The 21,896-nt window shown below is 30.7% G+C and overlaps 1 pseudogene; it reads left to right on the forward strand.

Annotated features, from left to right (window-relative positions):
* The first annotated feature begins 2,912 nt into the window (after window positions 1–2,912).
* Window positions 2,913–21,896, forward strand: part of LOC147808565 (cytochrome P450 6l1-like) — a 112,236-nt pseudogene continuing 93,252 nt past the window's right edge.

Below are 21,896 nucleotides of genomic sequence, written 5' to 3' on the forward strand. Positions count from 1 at the left end.
ACCTTGACATAACCTTAAATCTGTCGCTTTGTCCGTGGGATTGTTTTCACTCATTTCTTACAATTGTTATCCACTAAATTTGAAAATAAAAATTACTACCCTGTTAAATTATATGTGTATCTAATCAAACTAAAATATTTACAGAAAAACAATACTTTTATGAATTTTATTACTTTTATGCTAGTGAGAACCAAAACAATATGGAAATGAATAATAGAAAACTGGATCCTACCACGTGATTTCCCGGCCAATAAAAATGTAGCGTTAAGCGTTTAACGCTACCCTGTTGGAAGTCGCATAAGAAGTATCTCTTCAAAAAGATATGAATAATACTTGATAAGATGCAAGTGCGATTACAAGAAGTCTGAATAACAAAGAAAATAAGCTATTTACACACTCGAAAAAATAAATATGTACAAAATTTACAACGGAGTGAGTAAAAACAAAATTGAAAAACAAATATATGCATATTTACAGCGGAGTGAAAAACAGATGATGTAAATCTTAATCGGAGAAGAGAGTAATAGAATGGATAGATTACATTACCTCTCTGCCTCTCCTCCCCCCAATGATGGGCGTCACAGAGGAGTAATTTCATCCAGACGAGTAATTTCATCTCTAGAGGAATGAAGAAAAAATATATATATTCTTTTCACTAATCTAAAGTAAATTTCAACAAAAAGCATACAAATAAAAGAATGATAACCATTTCCTTATTAATGTATTTGTAAGTATACTCGTATATCAAACAACTATATCATTTAATCATTATCAATATTTTTGAGGGAAAATAATAATATTAGTAAAAATAAAAATTTTCCGCAGCATGCTGAGCACTTATAGGCAAAACTGCAAAATTTTATGCATCTTGCAATTTTTTTACAGTGATAATTCAGAAAGTCAGCTTAAAAGCATCAAAAAATGAACATGATCGATAATATTCAACACTACTAAAAACTCCGTAGCATGATTTTCTATCTTATGTAAATGTTATCGACAATGTCGGTATGGTAAGCCATGGTGGATCAGGGGATAGAGAGCAAATCTTTCAATAAAGTGACCTGAATCCCAGTAATGTCAAGTCGATACGAATTTCGCACCCGGCTCGCAACGACCACAGAGCTGACGTTAAATATACTCAATGTTAGACGGACAATGGATAGGTGTCCCTTTGCCGCTAAGCTAACCGTGGATTGTTTCCCTCTCCATGTAACGCAAATGCGGGTTAGTTTGATCATAAGTCCTCCACGAAGGCAAAATTCTCCCAACACTTGATCCAGGAGTACCCTTGTCTTCTGGATTGGGTTCAAAATTACATCGCTACGGAGTTTAACATTGATAGTCGTAAACTCAATAATTGGGTCTGTTCAACAACGGTTATAAAATGTAATAGAATATCAATATTGCATACAAAATCTGAATTTTTTTAGCAAAGTAGGAAATATGGCAACCTAGGCATTGTTCATACTTACAAACGCACTGAAGAAATAACTAGTGCGATTGCATAGCTGATGTAAATCATGAGAAAGGAACAGTTTCTAATTTTTTTCATCTCTTTCTCTGTTTAATTAATTAAAAAGTTTGACTGAGTTGACAGCTCAAGGGGAAAAAAATCTGTACTCAATCAATAAATATTTTCGCTTTTTTTTATTTGATTATTAATAATGATTAGAAAACGTGTCAGTTTATAGGAATCCTGGAATTCAGAGTAAGGAATACCGTGCAATGAATCATACATTTCTGTGGGTCATCATCAGGTTAAATACAGTTTTTATTAATATCATATAATGATTACTAAACTTTTATGCCATTTATATTAAAGAAAAGGAAACAAAATCGGATCCCACTCGTTGCACCAAGTTATTAATTTAATATACAAGATTTAATATATGTTTGCCCGGTATGCCCTACATCAATGTTTTTTTTTTAGGTTCAGTGTCGCTACTCGGTATGCATTTGCTCGGTATGCCTTTCATCAATGATTTTTAAAGGTCATGTCATGTGCCACTGCCAAGTATGCATTTAACCGGCACTCCAAACACTCATGTTTCCCCAGCTCGATTGTTGTTGACCTCCACTAGTGAATGTTGACAATCACATAGTCGCTTTGGTGAATGTTCGAAATATGTAATAATTATAGTTTAGTGCCACTGCCCTTTATACATTTACCTGGTATATCCTACACTGATTTTTTTAAATGTTCAGTGCCACTGCTCGGTATACATTTGCTTAGCGTGCCATACATATTTTTTGGAAAAGTGGCACTGCCCAGTATGCATTTAACCGGTACTGCGAACCGTGATATTTCTCCTAATCTATTTTCAATTGCTATTCTAATATCGAATAAATATAATGACATCAACGAATACATTTATATCAAATTGGATATAAATATTTCGGACATTCACCAATTTGACTAAGTGATAGTTGACATTCAAAAGTGAAAGTCGACATTCTCTTGATTTCGGTTATTCACTGTAACATACATATATAGTTGTGGTTCCATAGCGGTTTTTCCAGTTTTTTTTTTTTTTTAAAAAACTTACTTTCCTATTTTTTGGAGGTTAATTTATGTGTTCCACTTCAAATTACTTATGTTTTCCTCATTCGTGACTGGTGAGTCTTGAGAATGGGCTGCAATTTTCAAGCGCTCGAATTAAATCGGCTTTCACCACAGCCTTCATATATATTGATGCAAATGAAGCTTTATTTCTTCAAGAAATGTGCTAATTTATCATGAAATTAACGGTGGGAGAGAGAAAAAAAAAAAAATAGTTTTACATTCATCTATTCAACCATCATTTCACCTCAACCAGAGTAAGATAATGCTCCCAAATACAAAATTTGACACTCATATCATTGCTTAACAACTTAAAATATCTTATTGCGAGCATTATTTTTTTTAAATTAAATGTTTTTTTCCAGAGCTTTCGGAAGTTAAGCTTGTAGCACAGTGTGTCTTATTTTACATTGTTGGTCAGGAAATTACGACATCAACACTAGCTTACGTGGCTTATGTCCTGGCTTTGAACCAACAATGGCAAGACAAATTAATTGTTGAAATAGATAATGCATATGAAAAGCATGTGGTTATAAAATAGTATAAGTAAATATCTATAAACTAAGCGAAAATAAAATCTATACCATATGATTGCCAGTCATACAATAAATTATAAAATTACGAGAATCGTAATTGCCAACTTCTACTCTCATTAAAGTAGTTTTAGCATTCCGAAGAAGTATAAATGCGTCGCTATCCGTTAAAATAAATTTATGATAGGGTAAGGACTTTCAACTAACGTTAGAATAACAGAGATGCCAACTGCTCCGGACACGCCGAAATAATTAAGTAAACGGTAACTACAAAGTAAATCTTGCAAATATTGACTATTTTTGCTGGCTTTATAATAGGTATAGGATGATGTAAAACTACTAAGTGGTGAATTATACAAGCCTAAGAATTATTTAGAAATAGTGATGGATAATAACTTCATTAAATTGAATTCATTAAACCAAGAATCACAATTGATAAACTACCACTTTAAAATATTTATTCGCTGTCCGGAGCAAGTTGGCATCTCCTGAATAATGCTGCATAATTTTGTAGCAATTTAAAAACAGGTTTCCCGCTTATCTTGTACATTTAAAAAAGTGGTGACGAAAATTAATCAAATGTCAATAATTTAATTTCTGTGTAACCACCACTATAATTTTTTTCCGAAGAAAGTATATTTGCATGGAAGTTCCAGTTTCTATTCTAAACCACTTAATGACAAAGTGATAAATTAAATTAATAAATATCTTCCAACATTAAAACTAATTTATAGTCTCGACTAAAAATTTTCAAGGACCGCGGGAACCCTGAAAATGTTCACTGTAAGAATTCAAAATAAAATAAACCTTTAAATCCTTATAATTCAGCTGCGGGAATAATATTTTTTCATTATTCTTGCGTGATTTAAAACTTTTTTCGTGGATTAAAAACTTATTTTTGCAATATTGTTTGCTTATTTATAAAATTTAATATTTTTTTTTTTTTTTTTTTTTTTTTGCTTTTTATGAAAATTGCCCTCAGATTTACAAAATTTCTAACATTTCTGTTGAACATGAATGGTTATGAATTAAGTTAATAAACTCTATTATTTGTTGATAAATCAGATTCGCAAAAACATCAAAATTTCAATACTTATTCTTATCAATTCATTCAATCATTTCTTTTTAATTTCAATACGAATTCATATCATTGCTTAATGACGTAATCTTATGTCGTGAATTGTTTTTTTTTTTTTTTAATATTAAATGGTTTTTTCCCAGGGCTTTTGGAAGATGAGCTTGAAGCACGGTAGTAAAAGAATACAAAATATTAAATGCTAAATTAATAAAGCCATCTTTGAAAGGAACGCGTTTAAAAGCAGTAGAATTTTGAAAAGAAAGAATAATTGAAGCAATAAAAAATCTATGGAAATAAAATAAAAATATGACCTCCGAAGCTGACGTCTTCAGGGGTACCGGCCTCGGTAGCCATAAAACAAAACCTTTTCTTTTGAGAAAGAAGACAAATGCCAAATTAACTCTCTCAGTAACCCGAAGGTTTTATATATGACCAGGAAAAAACACATGAAATGCATAAAACCATTCAGAAAAGAAATTCGAACAAAAACTTGAGAAAATAAAAAATTCATTTAACCGGAAAAACAGCGATTTCACTAGCAAACGAAACACTTAAAACAAAAGAAAACAACGCCCTCTATTGAGATGCGCAGATTGAAAAAAAGAGAAGAAAAGTAAAAGAGAAGATTACGTAACAAATTAATATAATGCTTAACTGGGGCTGCTCAGTTAAGACTTGAATTGCGCCCTGTTAAAAGAAATAAAAATCTAGTATTCGTTAATCGTTTTCTTAATCAAAAAATTAGCATTACAAAAGTTAAAAGGAAAATCATTATTACTCAAATTATTCAAAAAATTATTCGTAGCCTCCTGAAAACTATCAACATTATTGCAAATATTTTTAATCCTAGCCAATTTTGAAAAAACTAAATTTTTGAAATTTTTATTACACAGATTAGTATTAAATTTGCAGAAAAAAAAATAACTTTAAATTTAAAAGCTTTTCTTTTATCAAAAACACCAATTTTAATTATTTTATCAACAATATCAATTTTAACATCTAAATATTCAACATTTAAGCAATTCTCATTAGTTTTCTTCTAAACCAAATCTTTAGGACAAATACTATAAATAAAATTGAAATTATCACAATTAAACAAAATCAAATCATCAATATACCCAAAAGCATTAAATTCATTAAACTCAAGAGATTTAGTTTAAAAAAAATGCAAAAAAAATATTAGCAAAAGGACTAGAAAAGGAATTACCTAGTGGAATTCCAATAATTTGTTTATAAAAATCTAAACCATTAATAAGAACTTTTTCAAAAAGATTAAACCTACATAAATCCAACCAATAAGACTTATCAATTTTCTCATTAAATAAATACTTATCAAAAATTTTTTTTCGCAAATTTCAATAATCTGTTTATGTGGTATACTTGTATACAAATTTTCAAAATCAAAAGTATTAATGCTAAATATATCATTATTATTAATATAATCCAAAATTTCAACATTACTAGAAATAGTGGAGGATAAATATTTACTGAATTTAATTTATTAAACCAAGAGGTACCAATGATAATCTATCACTTTAAAATATATATCTGCTGTCCGGAACAAGTATGGCATCTCTGCCATAATAATTACACTGGGAAACAAATTTATTGTTGCATTTTTATACAGGTATCTTACCTAATTCGAGATTCCATTTCACTAGTAATTGTACTTCCCGCGTTTGCCGGTTTGTCATTAGGCATTCCATTAAATGCTTGGTAGTAGTACATAAAATATCATTTGAAACCAATATCATAATAATCATTTTGAACCTTGTCGGTCAATTTTAGGCATTCTAAATAAAGCTATAAAAATCCAGATTTCATACACTGGTAAAAAAAAGCATTCCTGCGAAAATATCAAGACCTGAAAGTTGAGGGTCCGCAATGTCTCCTTTGTGGTCAACCGTCATTGTGAAAAGCCGCCGGTGAGAATTGAATCTCATTATTTCGAAATGTCCGCAAACCACTGATCCCTCACGGCTTCATGTATATCTGCATTATATATGGTACTCAAAATAAAAGATTTAAGACTGTGGTTTATCTATGATATTCTACACACATAAATCAAATTAATGCTTTATTTGCACTAAAAACGCGATCTCACTAAAAAGTGTCCTCATTCCTTAACAATTAACCTAAGTAAAGAAATCTAAACAATTATACGAATTCGGAACAACGAGCATTTGGATTATATACCGAGTCAAGTTCTATGCCGTAAATATTGCAGCTGATTAAGATTAAACTCTAATAATGTACTCAAACTCATTACATCTACCAGCTACAGTTTTCGCTGGCGGATGTATTATGTAAATTAAATATCCATTCTAGAAAACTATAACATTTGGAAAGATGAAAATATATATAAATTATAATTTATACTTTAGTGCGGTAGATAAACAAATTTCGTTTTCCCTTTCTATAATCTAAAGTAAATTTCAACAAAAAAACATAAAAATAAAAGAATGGTAGCCATTTCGTTATCAATATATTTATAATTATACATCAATAAACTTTATCAGCTAACCATTATCAATAAATGTCTAAGAGAATAATAATATTAATGAAAACAAAACTTTTCCAGAACAAACTAAACACTCATAGCAAAAACAATAAAATTTTATGTGCTTTACAATTTTTTTTACAGTGATAATTCAGAAACAACGCAAAAACATCAAAACTTCAACACTTTTATTAGTAAAAACTTCAATGAGCTGAAATAGTGATCCATAATTCAATTTCTTAGATAGTTATAAATTATTTAAGAATTGTGCCGTTTCTTTTATTCACAAGACTTAAAAATGAGTGGGCTATTAATCTACATTTTAGGGAAAATTGGGAAATGATGCTTTTCGAGAAATGAAGATTATGGACGCCGTTGTGTCAGAAACTTTGAGAATGTATCCTCCTGCTTCAATGTAAGTAGTATCATTAACCTTTTCGGGACGGGCAAGTCATAAATGTATTCGTTCGGAATCTCAGAATCATGATAGTAAAAAATAGAAAATGGTAGTTTAAATTTGGGCATGGCTAATTTGACAGATTTATTTTTGATTTCACTTTAAATTTAACACATACAATATTTGAGTTTTGAATGAATTTTTAATTCGAACTAAGTAGTAACCAGTTTGGCTACCAGTTTTATCTTATTTTTACCCTGATTATCCACACCCTGAGAATGCATGCAAGACTCGCCCGTCTGAAAGAGGTTAAATAATATCATAACTGCCAACTTTTACACATGTGGCGTAAAATGTTATTTCTATTTTTAAAGTGGCAGTAAAATCTTAATTTATGATCTTTTCGACCACCTATATTTTTTCGTAAGAAAATTAACAATGTGTATATTAATATGTGAAACTGCTCATTGTACTCCGCATAAAATTTTCCAAAATGCAAAGTATGTAATCTGCCTAAAATTATAACTTAATTACCATTTTACTGTTTCTTGGGTAAATCCTTCTAGAAAGGATGAATCGTTGGCAGGTACGTGATGTTATACCAGACCTGTCAGCTACTAAACTGTATGCAAAATATTTTATACAGTGGTAGACACTTAAAATCCAAAACTTTCAAAGTGATGAGTGATTTTTTTAACATTTTATAATCTTCGACAAGGAGAATAGGACCTATGTGGCCTGGTATATGAACTTTTAAATCATTTATATCTTGTGGTGTGAAAGATAAATTCAAATTATTAAAAAATAATATATTGAAATTAAAACGTAGCTAGAATAAATTTTTACAAAGTGTAAAAAGTTGGAATCCCTGCATTACTGTGTTACAACAGCGACTTCACCTGACGCAGCTCAGCAATTTTGCTTCACGCGCAGATCTTTTACGATTTGTTACACAAAGCCTTAAAACTTGGCCTTTTAACCTTATTACAGTAAGGTTTAATACACTCTTTAATATATTTAACCTTAATATATATTAGCTTAACATATTTCACCTAAATATATTACCAACGGTATATATTAAACCACCTTAGGTACAGTCCCTGGCCAAAGAGTTTGCCAAGTGCGTTAAGCATTTTGCATTAAAAAATATACTGCAAAGGCACATTTCAAACTTTCATTTATTTTAAAAATTCTTAATGCATTATTTGCAACATATGTAAATCGAAATAAAAGATATAAGGCATTCGAACTTGGGGTTAATCCATGATATTCTAAACACACAAATCAAAGTAATGCTTTATTTGTATTAAAGACGCCTTCTCACATAAAAGTGTACACCCACAATTTTAAAGAAACCTAAACTATTATCCGATTTCTGGTGGTCTCAACATAGATATTTTAGATTATCATATTGCAAAACTAAATTCCAAATTTTTTGAAAAGACCATAAATTGTGACACCGCAGGTTTTAAAAAAACTTTTACTTTTGAAAACTTAAGATAAGACATAAACCTCAGGCCACGGTAGCTTATTTTTGTAGCTTTCGCAACTTTATCTAAAATATAAAATATTTGATTTTCTTTTCACTCCAAATTGCGATCAAATTACCAGAAAGATCTACCTTAAAGATGAAATTTCAAGATGAGACAGAAAAGGGACTTTGACGGTCTCAGGCTCCCAGATAAATTTTAATGATAATGATGATGATCATCATCATCCTTATAATTTGTTTTATATAGTTAAAACGTTTCTGCCCAACTTCATGCGTTATTATAATAAATAATTTTATATATAACCGGTTTGTTCTTGCTTATGTCCGTGTATCCATTGGTTAATATTGTAATGCAATACGTTAAAAATAAATACAAATAGGAAGTATATACAAAATCTCCTGAATAAAAACCCATTACTTGTACGTTTAAATATTAAAGTTAAAAATACTTGTGCAAAACATGCAGCTATTAAAACACTACGGAGCATCTAATAATTTGGTTTAATTATTATATACAAATATAATACTTAATATAATAATTATTTCAAATTTATATGATATATCGTCTAAATTTTTCGATTCATCGAATTTTTATTATATATCGTCTAATTTAATCAAATGATACGCGAACGCTGGTTGCAAGTGCAAGCCAGAGTAAAAATAATAAAGTTGTACAGTATCACATGATAATTAAGATTTTACATGAAATCTTATAGTGCGTCTAATAATTTGTTTAGGGATTGCATTAAGGTTTATATTAAGCCTTAATATATACCTTAATATTTTAGCAACCACCTTCGGTGCTCATATTTAGTAGAATTTCAAAACAATCTTCAACAATATATAAACTTTAATGATATCCAAGTCTAACATACAGCACAACTGCGGTAATTGAATATTCTAATTCTTCAACCCGTTTTCCAATCATAACAAGTAAATTAGTTTTAAACAATGCATTAGCCAAATATTTTCTCCGTTTAGCTGTTACCCGCGACTTTTCCCTCGCGAAAGTACATTGATTTCAGTTTTAACAAGTTTCAAGCCATGACCGCAAGCGTTGGCGGCGCTCAACGTGTTAAACATGCAGGGATTGATCTTTAATTTTGACCATGCATCTTTGAATTAGCGATAGAGTTTGCGATAAACAATATTACATTTTATCTAATAAAATATCTGATTCTAAATCTGGTAACCAGGCTTGAAAGCGAGACTGAAAAGAGGAAATATTGGTAGTGGAAATACTATTTCAATTATAGAAAATTTTCGGTAGGAATAAATCTATTCTTAGCAATAACCAAATAATTGTTGTTAATTTTTTCACGGGGAAGAAGTAATTCAATATATAAATTGTATCCGTAAAAAAAAATTGGTAACAACGGATATGTTATTATTAACGAAAAAAAGTTGAAAACGAAATTTATTTTCCACCAGTTTTTACTCTTTTCCGTCTTTATGTATAGAGAGACTTTTAGACTTGCTGGTAACATTGCTATTTTCGAAATGAATACAAAATTTATATATTTTCATAGCTTTTGATTAAACTGAAAGTTTTGTCTCTTCGAAATGTTTGTTTTAAGTTATCTGTAAATTGTGAAAAATTTATATTAAAACATTACGTTTAGACTCAATTTATTTTTGCTTTATTTATTTATTTAGGTCACGTAGAATAGCAACTGCAGATTACAAATAAAGAGACACTGGGATAGTGGTGACAAAGGGGATGAATATACTTATTCCACTTTACGCAATGCGTTACGAGGCTGAATATTTTCCAGATCCTGAAATATTTAACCTCGATAGGTAAAACATGGATCATAGTTTTCTTGGTGGCGAATGCTATGAAAATGTAAATAATCGGACTTGTGGTTACCGTTCGTGGAACAGTAAATTATTTAGGTTGCAAATTTGAGTCTGGAAACGAAATCACACAATGTATTCTTATTGAAGAAGTAAATTCATGTAGGTGTTAAGTAGTGCTATTTACCTATGCTTTTTTCCCGTGCTCTTTTTCCTTATATTTCTATTCGCTCCTGTGGAGCTTTTTTATTCCTTTAATTATTCCTTTTTGGAAAAAATTTCGAAAGTTTCCTGTATGTGTGGTGAAAATGTGTAGTTGTTGCACCTCGTTTAAGTAAATTCCGTGGAAATTGAACTCTGTTCCATGAAAACTGATTTTTGTCAAATGAAAGTAGATTTTACACTCTTACGTTTCATTCCGTATGCCCCCGTACGTATAATTTGAAGTAATTGCGTCTGAAGTGCGCATGCTTCAATTCCAGTAAAATACAGTTGTGTCCGGGAAAAAGTAACAAACTAACGTGAATGAAAAAGAGATTTTTTAAAAATTCCTTAATTTAATCACGCTATCGTTGTGGAATATTATCTTAACTTTGACCACACATCCAAAACAAACATTTACAATGGAACGTGGATATTAAGGAAGTTAAACGTCTTCCAACTAAATCGTATAATTAAAGTAAATATATTCTCTAATTTCAAATAGCCAAATATATGTAGTTTCTTAAGGACCTATTATAGTTCGACGACCAAAACTTTAAACAGAAGCATATAATTTTTTTAAAAAATTAAATCAACCGATTGTTTTAACATCAAAAGATTCCTTTCAGAATTTGTAATATCGAATCCCTCATTTTCATTTTGTGCTCGCGTTTTTCTTGATCAATTGGTAACACGGACATTATGTTAAATTGAAGGTAGGTTTTAATAAATTTAAAAAAAAGAGCAATTTTTAACAGAAGTGGGCAGAGTGCTTGTGGCTTTGTAAAACCAGTCAACACTACGGCAAGGTTAGTAAGATTTCAAAAAAAGCGTGCTTCAAATCTTACACAAGGAAGCGTACGAAACATAACGTAAATTTCCAAAGTCTGCCTGATGTCTTCAAAATCTGTAGCAAAAGAGCAAAACGGTTTTCCATCTGAAATCAGCATAACAAACTACTTTATAAAAGGTAAAAGCCATAGCTGATATCTTAATCTTATTTATCAGTGTAAGATTCTTAAATTGTCACTCTTTCATCCTTCATACTTTTAGAACATGATTATCGAATTCCATTTTACTTGTTTCCATATTCATGGTTTCATCTCCGCAAAAGCATCCTCAGTACGCTTATTTTCCATTCGGCGGAGGACCAAGAAACTGTTTGGGAATGAGATTCGCTCAGATGAAGATCAAATTATGTATGGCAAACATATTGCATCATTACAGAATCAAAACTCATTCAACAACAAAAGTAAATAACCTTTGATTTTACTAATTGATTTTTATAGATCGCAAAAGAAATATTAAAGTCAGTCACCTTTTTTTCGCAGGTACAGTTAGAGTACAGGAGATTCACGCTTTTTTTCCGTGCAAAGTAATTACCTCTTGGTTTAGAAAAAAAAAATTAATTTACCACAGCAAAAAATTTCTAAAAATGTATCGGAAGTTACGTGACGCAATGTTAATTGAAGTTATACAATGCAGTATTTTGAAAGGGAACGTATTTCAAAAGTTTCCTTCAATGTAGAAGTTCTTTATTTAATAATTAATTTGGGGATTTTTTTAACTTATTTTGCTGTGACTCCCAGCAAATAGATTACAAAATTTCCAAGAACGTTGCGGCTTCATTTGAAAAATTTTAGCAGTGGTAGCAGCTAAAATTTTGTATAGTGGAAAATTATATGTTTGCGTAGTATTTGACTTGATAGTGGCACGCATAAGAAGCCAGGGCTTGGAAATTGTTTGTTTTAAAAACAACACTGCAAAGGTATATATCAAGGATTACTTTTATTGTAGAAATTTTTTTTACGGAAAAAAAATTATTTAAATTTTTTGGAAACGTATTTTGTATTCTTTTGAATTATATACTAAATAATAGATCATAAATTAGTGCCGAGAACACAGCTGTCAACAACAGCACTTTCATTTGGAGATTTTTTCAGTTGCAGCGAAACAGCCAATTTGGAAGTCTTAGACTATTATAGTATTTAGACTGACAGTATTATGAGATTAAGAAGCAGTCAGAAACATAAAACATTTTGCCTAAGAGTTTGCCAAGTCCGTTAAACATTTTGCATTTAAAAAAAATGCTGCAAAGGAACATTTCAAAATTACCTTTATTCTAGAAATTTTAGACGTATGATTCGCAACATATTGAAACTCAAAATAAAAGAGATAATGCATTCTAACTTGGGATTAATCCATGATATTCTACACACACAAATCAAAGTAATGCTTTATTTGTATTAAAGAAGCGTTGTCTCAAAAAAGTGTCCACATTCGATTTCATGCCGACGAGTCCAATTCTATGCGTGGAATTTCCCCGCTGACTAAGAATAAATTCTCATAATGTACTCATTACATCTACCAGCTGAAGTTTTAGACTGGCGGATGTATTATTTAGATCTGAAATTACTTAATTGAGTTGCTAGGTTGACTGCTACTCGCTTTTATCCCCCTTGCTGTAAGGTGTATCTTTTGTGAGTTGAGTTGTTGATGAAGATTAAAAAATATAATAATTATTATTAATATTTTGTTGTGGGAGATAAGAAATGTCATTTCTCCTTTTTATTACTTTAATGTGAGCGTATTGATCGAGGTACCTGACTTGTGGCACTAGCCTATTCATCTGAGATTAAATTGCCAAATTCAACGGGCGAATGCGGTCGAATAACTTATATACGGAGCAGTAAAATGTACGATATACACAAAAAATGATTTGAATAATAATTGGAAAGACACAATTGCGATTACAGGAAGTCTGATTAACGGAAAAAATAATTTATTTGGATAGTCGAAAAAAATAGATATATACAAATTTAAAACGGCATAAGTAAAAACAAAACCGAAAAACTAGTATACAGAACAGAATGTTGTAGAGTATTTAACTCAATGGCAATGTTGTAGCTTAAAGAGACAGGGCATATATATCGGAAAAAAGCATGTGCTTACATATTTACACTTATAAAGAAACTGACCAACAAACTTAAATGGTACATCTGATTCAAGCATATTAAAGTGTACAAATGCTTTTTCACTTATTATTCTTGTTAAATTGGGCGCACTCCTTCGTTACCAGAACTTTCCGTTGAAACTAATACTTTTCAATTTTACTGAACCATTATTATTACATTGGAAACAAATTTATTGTTGCATTTACATACAAGTACTTGATCTTACCTAATTCGGGGTTCTATTTCACAAAGAATTGTACTTCCCGCGTTTGTTGGTTTGTCATTCCATTGAATGCTTGGTAGTTGAACATAAAATATCATTTAGAACTAATATCCTAATAATCATTGGAGCTTTGTAGGTCAATTTTAAGCATTTTATATAAAGCTATAAAAATACAGATTTCATATATTGGTAAAAAAAAACAGCATTGCTACAAAAATATCATTACATACAGGTTGAGGGTCCACAATGTCGTAGCAAGGACTCCTTTGCGGTCAACTGTCATTGTGAAAAGCCGCTGCTGAGAATTGAACCGCATATCTTGGCAATGTCAGCAAACCACTGATCCCTCACGATTTCATATATATTTAAAATATATATGTAACTTAAAGTAAAAGATTTAAGGCATTAAAATTGTGGTTTAACTATGATATTCTACACAAACAAATCAAATTAACCCGTTTTGCCCCGGCTTTATATATTGAAATGATACAAGAAGTGGTCTTATGGAAAATGTGGTATAATATAATATCGAAATTAATTGGTTTTTCTACTGTAAGGGCATTCAAAAAGTCTTTGATATATCAAAAAGTACTTGCTCCTTTTAATTCTAGATCTAGTCAGAAATTACTAAATCATTGTGGTATCAGAGAATCTTCTAATTCACCAAGATAAATGAAAATTCTGAAAAAAGATTCCCATCACAATGAATGTTTTTAAAAAAAGGAACTGTCCTAAATATATGATGCTGGGCGTTTACCGGTTAATACTTTATTTGTACTAAAAACACGTTCTCACTAAAAAGTGTTCACATAAAATTGTAAAGAAACCTAAACAATTATACGATTTCAGAGTTATTATACGCCGAGTCAAGTTTTATGTGTTGAATCTCGCCCCTGACTAAAGATAAATTCTCATGATGTACTCATTTACATCTACCAGCTGAAGGTTTTACTAGCAGATGTATTATATAAACTCATTGTTTTTAGAAAAATGCCAGTACTAATGTAATTAAAATATATATTAATTATTATTAATATTTTGTTGTGGTAGATGAAAAACAGACAATCAAATTTTTTTTTTCCTTTTTGATAATCGGGAATCTTTTTGAAGTTTAGAATAGATAAAACCGATTTATCAATTTTTTTCTATAATAATGTTTTTATCGAGTTTTTCCACTTGGAAAGAGATTGAGCATTGCTATTTTGTGTTCTAGTTGGAGTTAGGAAGTGAGAATAACGCATAGAATAAAAGAAGGCTTTCCATTTGTATTGTATTGTTAAAAAGGCCATTTCCAGTGCCACAAACTGCTCACTGCGGAAATAAAAAGGAAAGAGCTTGAAATAGTTTTAAAATTTGTGCTTTATGCCTTATATGGATTCTTGGAGTTTGACCCTCTTTAAAGCTGAGCTGGACTCTTGAGCTTTTTGTATTTAAACAGAATATCAAACGGGGAAGAAATTTAATTTTTAAAATCTAGACAGTGAGGTATTAATTTATCTTATATTTTTCGCTGAATCGAAAAACATACCGAAAAAATTTTGTTTTTTATGCCTCGGTAGGAATATCAGTAAATAAACAATTAAAAATTATACATTTTCACATTATGCTTACAAAACATCTTTCATCTTCTGGACTAGAGATAAGAAGGTATCAATTCATTTTGGTATCAGTTACAAACTGATACTGATACAAATTAACAGTTACGAAAACCCGAATCTTTAAGTGTCAGAGACACATATATCAAAAATACACAAACTTAATATTTGTAAATGGTTCCATTAGAAATTATTATTTAATTCAACTCGCAATTGATAACTGATACAAGCGTTTTTGGCACTGTGATTTATATGCAAACTACAAAACATAAGATATTTTTCATTTGCTTCTTTACAAATAAGATTTTAACTAAATTTAAAATTTCAAAATTTAATTGATACTAAATGTATTGGCTAATTTCATAATTTCATTTGAAGTTCTTAATACTTCAAAGAAATAAGAGCAGAATATCAGATACATTGATACTTTTTACAAACCCATCTCTGTTCTACAGTATTAGTCTAATTGACATGGGTTGGGTCTTATTCTATTTAGCATAAGAAATGCACAGGGGTGAAAACGAGACGGAAAAGAGGAAAGGCTGGTATTAAAACCATTTCAGTTATAGCTAGTTTTGGGGAGGAGTTTACTTATTCTCTTTTTAAATTTTTCAGCAATATCTACTTTATCTTGGAAAAGAAGCAGTTTCATATATATGCCAGAATTATAAAAGAAATCTTGATAGTTACAGATATTTCATTTTTTTCGAAAAAAATGCTGGAATGAAATGTTTTACGCGCCAGGTTTTTCTCTTTTCCGTCTTGCTATATAAGGGCTTTCACCCATGGAAATGCATTGGAAGCAACTCCTCACTTGGTTGTATCATAAAGCTTAAACTTCTTATTTTATGACTCTCTCAAGTAAATTCAAGATGGGGGAAGAATTTCAACTCTGGGAGAGGAGGCAATCGTCAAGCATCTGTTCAAACTGAGATTTTTAAAACATTAAGAAAAGAAATCAAAATAATTAAAGCAATTAGAAACTACATTTCAATTATTCACTTCGTTTATTTCAATTTAGTTGATGCTTGGTAGTCAGTTGCCTACTTTGGTTTTGGGATTTGTTTTCAAGTAAGTTTTTGAGCATTGTAATCTTATGTATTTGTTTAGATTTTATACTTTTATACTTGGTTTTTGTGATTTGTACTGTATTTTCTCTACCTGAACTTTAGCAAAACTTTTTGTGTACAGAGAGAGAGCAACTTAGACATTTGTCGTGCTTTCTCAATAGAAATGGTTTTGCATTTATGATTTCCTGGGCTGGTACCCCCTGACGACGTCAGCTTCGGTTGTCATATTTTTCATTTTTTTACCATTTTCCATTGCTTTTCTTTATATTTAAAACATTGTAATGTACTTATATGTATCTGACAAATGTAACTTATAAAATATAGCACTGATAGTTAACAAGAAATCGCAAGTTGTTTCAGTGACTTATTGAAACTTTATATATTTTTTGTTAGTATGCCAGTTTTGAAGGGATTTTTCACTGCTTCTATGTGCATTAAATCGAAAGGAGCAGAAACTTCCTGAATAGTAAACACAACGCCCTTCACAAAATTGGAGCATATTTTGGAAGATAATGTATTCCATTTGGAATATGGAATACATTATCTATCGTCTATACTATTTATACCATACCACTATATATTCTATGCACTATCTAAACTATACTATACACATATACACTATCTACCATATACATTATCGATCTACCATATATACTACCATACATATCTACCATATACATTATCTATCTACCATACATACTATCATTCATATCTACCATATATACTAACATATACATCTATACTACTATATACATATCTATCTACTATATATAATACATTATCTACTTACCATTATTTACCATAGATATGTAATGCATTCCATTTGAAAGAATATTATTCTTACATTACTGCATAGGGTAGTTTTAATTTCAAACCTTAGTTTTATAAAGCCCAAAATTAAAATGGTATCGTCGATTTTAGTAATATTTTTTCGAATTAAAAACTGTGCTTTTAATACAATATTATATGCATTAGTTTCTTTATTAGCAACATAACGTTATTTAATTTCATAATAGTGAACTAGGACCTAATAAAAAACTGTCTCAGTTAATAAAATCCTTTGTTACAGTCACTGTGACAACCTGCTCCTTCCAAAAGGCTGTAATACTGAAATATTCACTACTACTTCCACTGTATAATAATCAAAGTGAAAATATCTGTTGAATTCTTTTGACAGCATGTCGTTGCTCCATTGTTGCAGCTGAGTTTTAATAAAATGGGAAATATTAAATAATATTGCTTCGATTAAAACTGGTAAAAAAAAAGGATTAAAAGTTTATTTTTTGGTGTTCGTAAATTTGGAACATAGGTTCATAAGATGGCACAGGTAACTTCTAGGAGACATTAAACGAATAAACTATTATTTAATGCATGGGAACTCTTTAAAATTTTTAATTTTCTTAAAAAAAAAAATTCCTAATTTTGTACAAAAAAACATATACACTTATAAATAAGCGTAAAATGCATAACTCAAAGTGGGCTCTATGCCAAAAGTACCAGTTTGCCCTAGGGCAAAAATTCAGATTCAGAGTCTTGGTGCCCGCTTGAGGTTATGCGAGCTATCAACCTTATCAACCACAGAGTGTCGTAAACAAAGTGGGCGTTTCTTCTGAGGAAATATCTCTTCTCATATTCTTTTTTGGATTTTGGATGTTTTTAGTAACAATTAGATTGTTTTTTCCTATAATTAAAAAAAAATGTCATAATATATATTTGTGCTTGTAATGAAAAAGTTTGAAAAAAATATAAGGAAGACGCATCGGTGTTAAAATACACTGTCTGGCCAAAAGAATCCAGACACACGGTTTTTATGGTGGTGGGAGAATAATGGTGTGGGAGTGATTCCTGTGGTTTGGCCCTTTAGTTCCTGTGTTTGGAAAGAGAAACTCTGAGATGTATATGGACAAAACTGCACTCTTAAATCTATGGCAATATTTCAGTTAAGGTCCATTTCCCTTAAAGCAGGATAACTGCTCCATTCATACATGGAGGTTTGCATAGACGTGGGTTAACGAAATGGCTGTTCAAAAACTGGACTGGCCTCCTCAGACCGCGTATCTAAATCCCATAGAACGACCTTGGGATGAATTAGAGCGCAGATTATGTTGCCAGTCAAATCGATCATCCTCACTGCATGCACTCACTTCAAAAGTGATGGAAGCCTGGAAGTCAAATCCTTGTGTGAAAAGAGGCTTAATCTTAGTATAAAAAATTGATAACATAGAAATAGGGATCATTATAATTGTATTGGCATGTCATGTGTATTTGGTACAAATTTTAAAATTCTTATTTAAATAGCTCAGTGAAATTATATCGAAAAACGATGTACCTCGAATCGCTTCTCAGAAAGCTGCAAATGTTGCAAAAGTTAATTTGGGCACCGCAAACAAGAACTACTGTGAGCTAAACTTTTCAAAAGAAGAAAAATTGCTTCCGCCTAGAATAATATGAGTCAAAAATTAAATTTTGTTAAGTAGTTTGGTCAGAAGCAGTAATTAAAAATAAGCAAAATGTTTCACTTTGGTAGGAAAAAAAGCAGTTTTCTTATTTTTAAACGCTTGTCACCCAAACGTGCTGCTCCAAATTTAAGATAATAATTACGAAAATCTAAATTTGCTTTCAGAGCGGCTATAATTTTAATATTTTGTTCGATCCTAGGCTCGAAATATAAATAAACAACACGTAAATAAACAAAGACGTAGGGATCAATTTGGTGGGTGGGATTTTAACTTCATTCTATAGATAAACTGTCATACTCTATGAGGCAGCGACTCCCAAATGGTGTTCCGTGGAAAAGTTAAGAGGTTCCGAGAGTTAAGACTTTTTGTAAACATATTTTCTAAAACTTTTTGAAAAATATAATTACATTTAGACTATCCATTATTTACTCCATATTTAGATTGCTTTTACGAAATTATTTAAAGTGCTAATAAAAATAAATAACAATTTTTTTTTTATGTTAAAGAAAATATATTCTTTCTAATTACAATGTATTGAATAAATTATGAAAAATGCAAGCATTAAATTGCAATAGTATTCCCCATCGCTCTTTGCAAACCAAAATAAAATAACTAACTTTGTTGTTGTCATAGGCCATTAAGGCAAGTGCTGCGATTGTTTTTGTTTCCCAATGGCGTCATCTTTGGCCAAGAATTCGACACTCATACGTCAAGCCCGTTTATAGGGAAGATCCATTCAATCATCCAAGGATCATAATTTTGAACTGAACCAGAGAACTATCAATCTCAAATTCAATACCCTCAGTCTTATAATTTACTATAGGAACATGGAGAACTTAATGACCTTACATATTTAACGCGCACCAGCCACTATTTACTACAGGCGTTGTCTTTGGCCCGCTAGATACTGATTTCGTTAATAAAGAAATATTTTCTAAAAACCATTTTATACTTTTAATGCAGTTATATTTAGTTCTAAATTTAACGGAAATAATACTTTGGCTTATTTCATTCACTTTCAGCTTATGTATATGCACCAAAAATAGTTCACACCTAGATAAGGTTAATTAAACTAAAAACTAGACATAACTAGACTAGACTAAAAATTCAACTGTCGGATTTAATTTAAGATTATGAATGATAAAACGATGAAAATAAGTCATTCTTCTTATTTTATTTCATTTTATAACCGTCGTTGAACAGCCGACCCAATTTTGAGTTCACGACTACGTAGCATTCATCTTCGAAGCCTTGTAGTTTTGAACCCGATCCAGAAGACAAGGAAATTCCTGCATCAAGTATTGGGAAATTAGCCTTCGTATTGTTCTAAATTAAAGTGACACAGAATATATGGTGCAAAAGAGCATGCCCATACATGTTCAAACTTGTGACGAAAGTATCCGACAGAACTAATTGGTACATCTGAGGTCTACATTTAAGGATAAATGCCCAACAACTTTTTTTTCATAATGGCACCTTTTGCATCCTCGTATAATGTGACACGTTAATGTATAATTATCGTATAATGGGACACATTCCGACAGACCTAGTAGCTCGGATACCACTTCTTATTCTTCTCATCCTGATTATAGCTACTCTAAAAATGTTTCTCAACAGGGGAACCTACTACGACACTTTTAGCGAAATATTTTATTGAATGACAGATTATTAAGAATTAAAACTTTCGGAATATTAGTTAACAATTTTGACAACATTTTTTGCTCCTTTACACCAAACACTGATCGGGAGGTAATCTTTTATATCAGCATTTGAATCATTTAGTTATAGTGGTGGGGAATATAACTTTATATCAAAATTACTCAACAAAAAATCAGACATTAAAAAAAATTACGACCGCTAAGAATTTTTTTCTCCACAAAGCGTAGAAAATAAACTACCTTGACATGAAATTACAGCTTATAAAATTAAGAATAATCTCATGAAATAGTTATCACAACTTTTTAAGTTCCTCTAGACGTTGATAACCCTAAATTTCGAAAGTTATGCCTAATTTCTTTGTTGCTTTTCTGTTAGAGATACGATGATTTTTTTCAAAGTCTGATGGATGCCGTTGAAGAACAAAAACCAGAGAAGAGGAAAAGAATCTTGGAAGAAAAAGATAATACAGGTAAATATGGATGCGTTGCAAACAGTGATGTACTTAAAGAGTTGAAATACAAATGAAGGTTCTAAATTTTAAACATATTTTTTTAACTTATCTAAATTTGTGCTAATTTTACGATGTTTTGTTTTGAAATTTAAACTTAATTTCGTTGTTTTTGAAGTTATACTTCTTAAGCGACTTCCAACTAGGTTGCGTTAAACGTTTAATGCCACATTTTTATTGGTCGGGAAATAACGTGGTGGGATCCAGTTTTCCCTCATTCATTTCCATATTGTTTTCTTTCTCACTAGCATAAAAAGAATAAAAGTCGTAAAAGTATTCGCGATCGCAACGCTCGAGTACGCCGTCTAGCGGGAGCCCGTAAATATCGGACATTAATTTATCACGTTTTCATTTAGTTCCATCAAAGTCATTGACAGAATCAGACGCCATTTTTTAGCAGCAAATAAGAAACAAAATTTCCCTAAGGAAAAGGCCGAAGAACTTGAAAAAAATCTCCAGAATATTAGTAAATCTTTCAGGAAGAGAACACGCCAAACATTTGAAGAAAAATTCCTCAATAATTTTTAATTTCTATTATCAACAAACTTGCAACTGATGACTTCCGATTTCGGATACTGTTACAGATGTGTGTATTAAGGTAAAATGCATTTCTTCTGTCTTCAATTCATTACGAATTAAAGTGAAGTCAACATTGCTTTCGTCATTCCAGTGAATAAATATGAATTCAGAACATACAGAATTGTAATAGTTATAGCATATTCTTCTTCGTTATAGAATAGTATATATTTCTGTATCCATGTAATTCGGAAAACAACAATAAAAAATTATCCAAGTTACTTGAAATAGTGCCATTTGTGCTGATTCTTAATTAATTTAAATCGTTTTCTTGCTAAGTTTCTTTTAATTTTG

The sequence above is a fragment of the Parasteatoda tepidariorum genome, chromosome 5 (assembly GCF_982258835.1).
Source record: "Parasteatoda tepidariorum strain Cologne lab strain chromosome 5, Ptep-v5.0, whole genome shotgun sequence".
Lineage (NCBI taxonomy): Eukaryota > Metazoa > Arthropoda > Arachnida > Araneae > Theridiidae > Parasteatoda > Parasteatoda tepidariorum.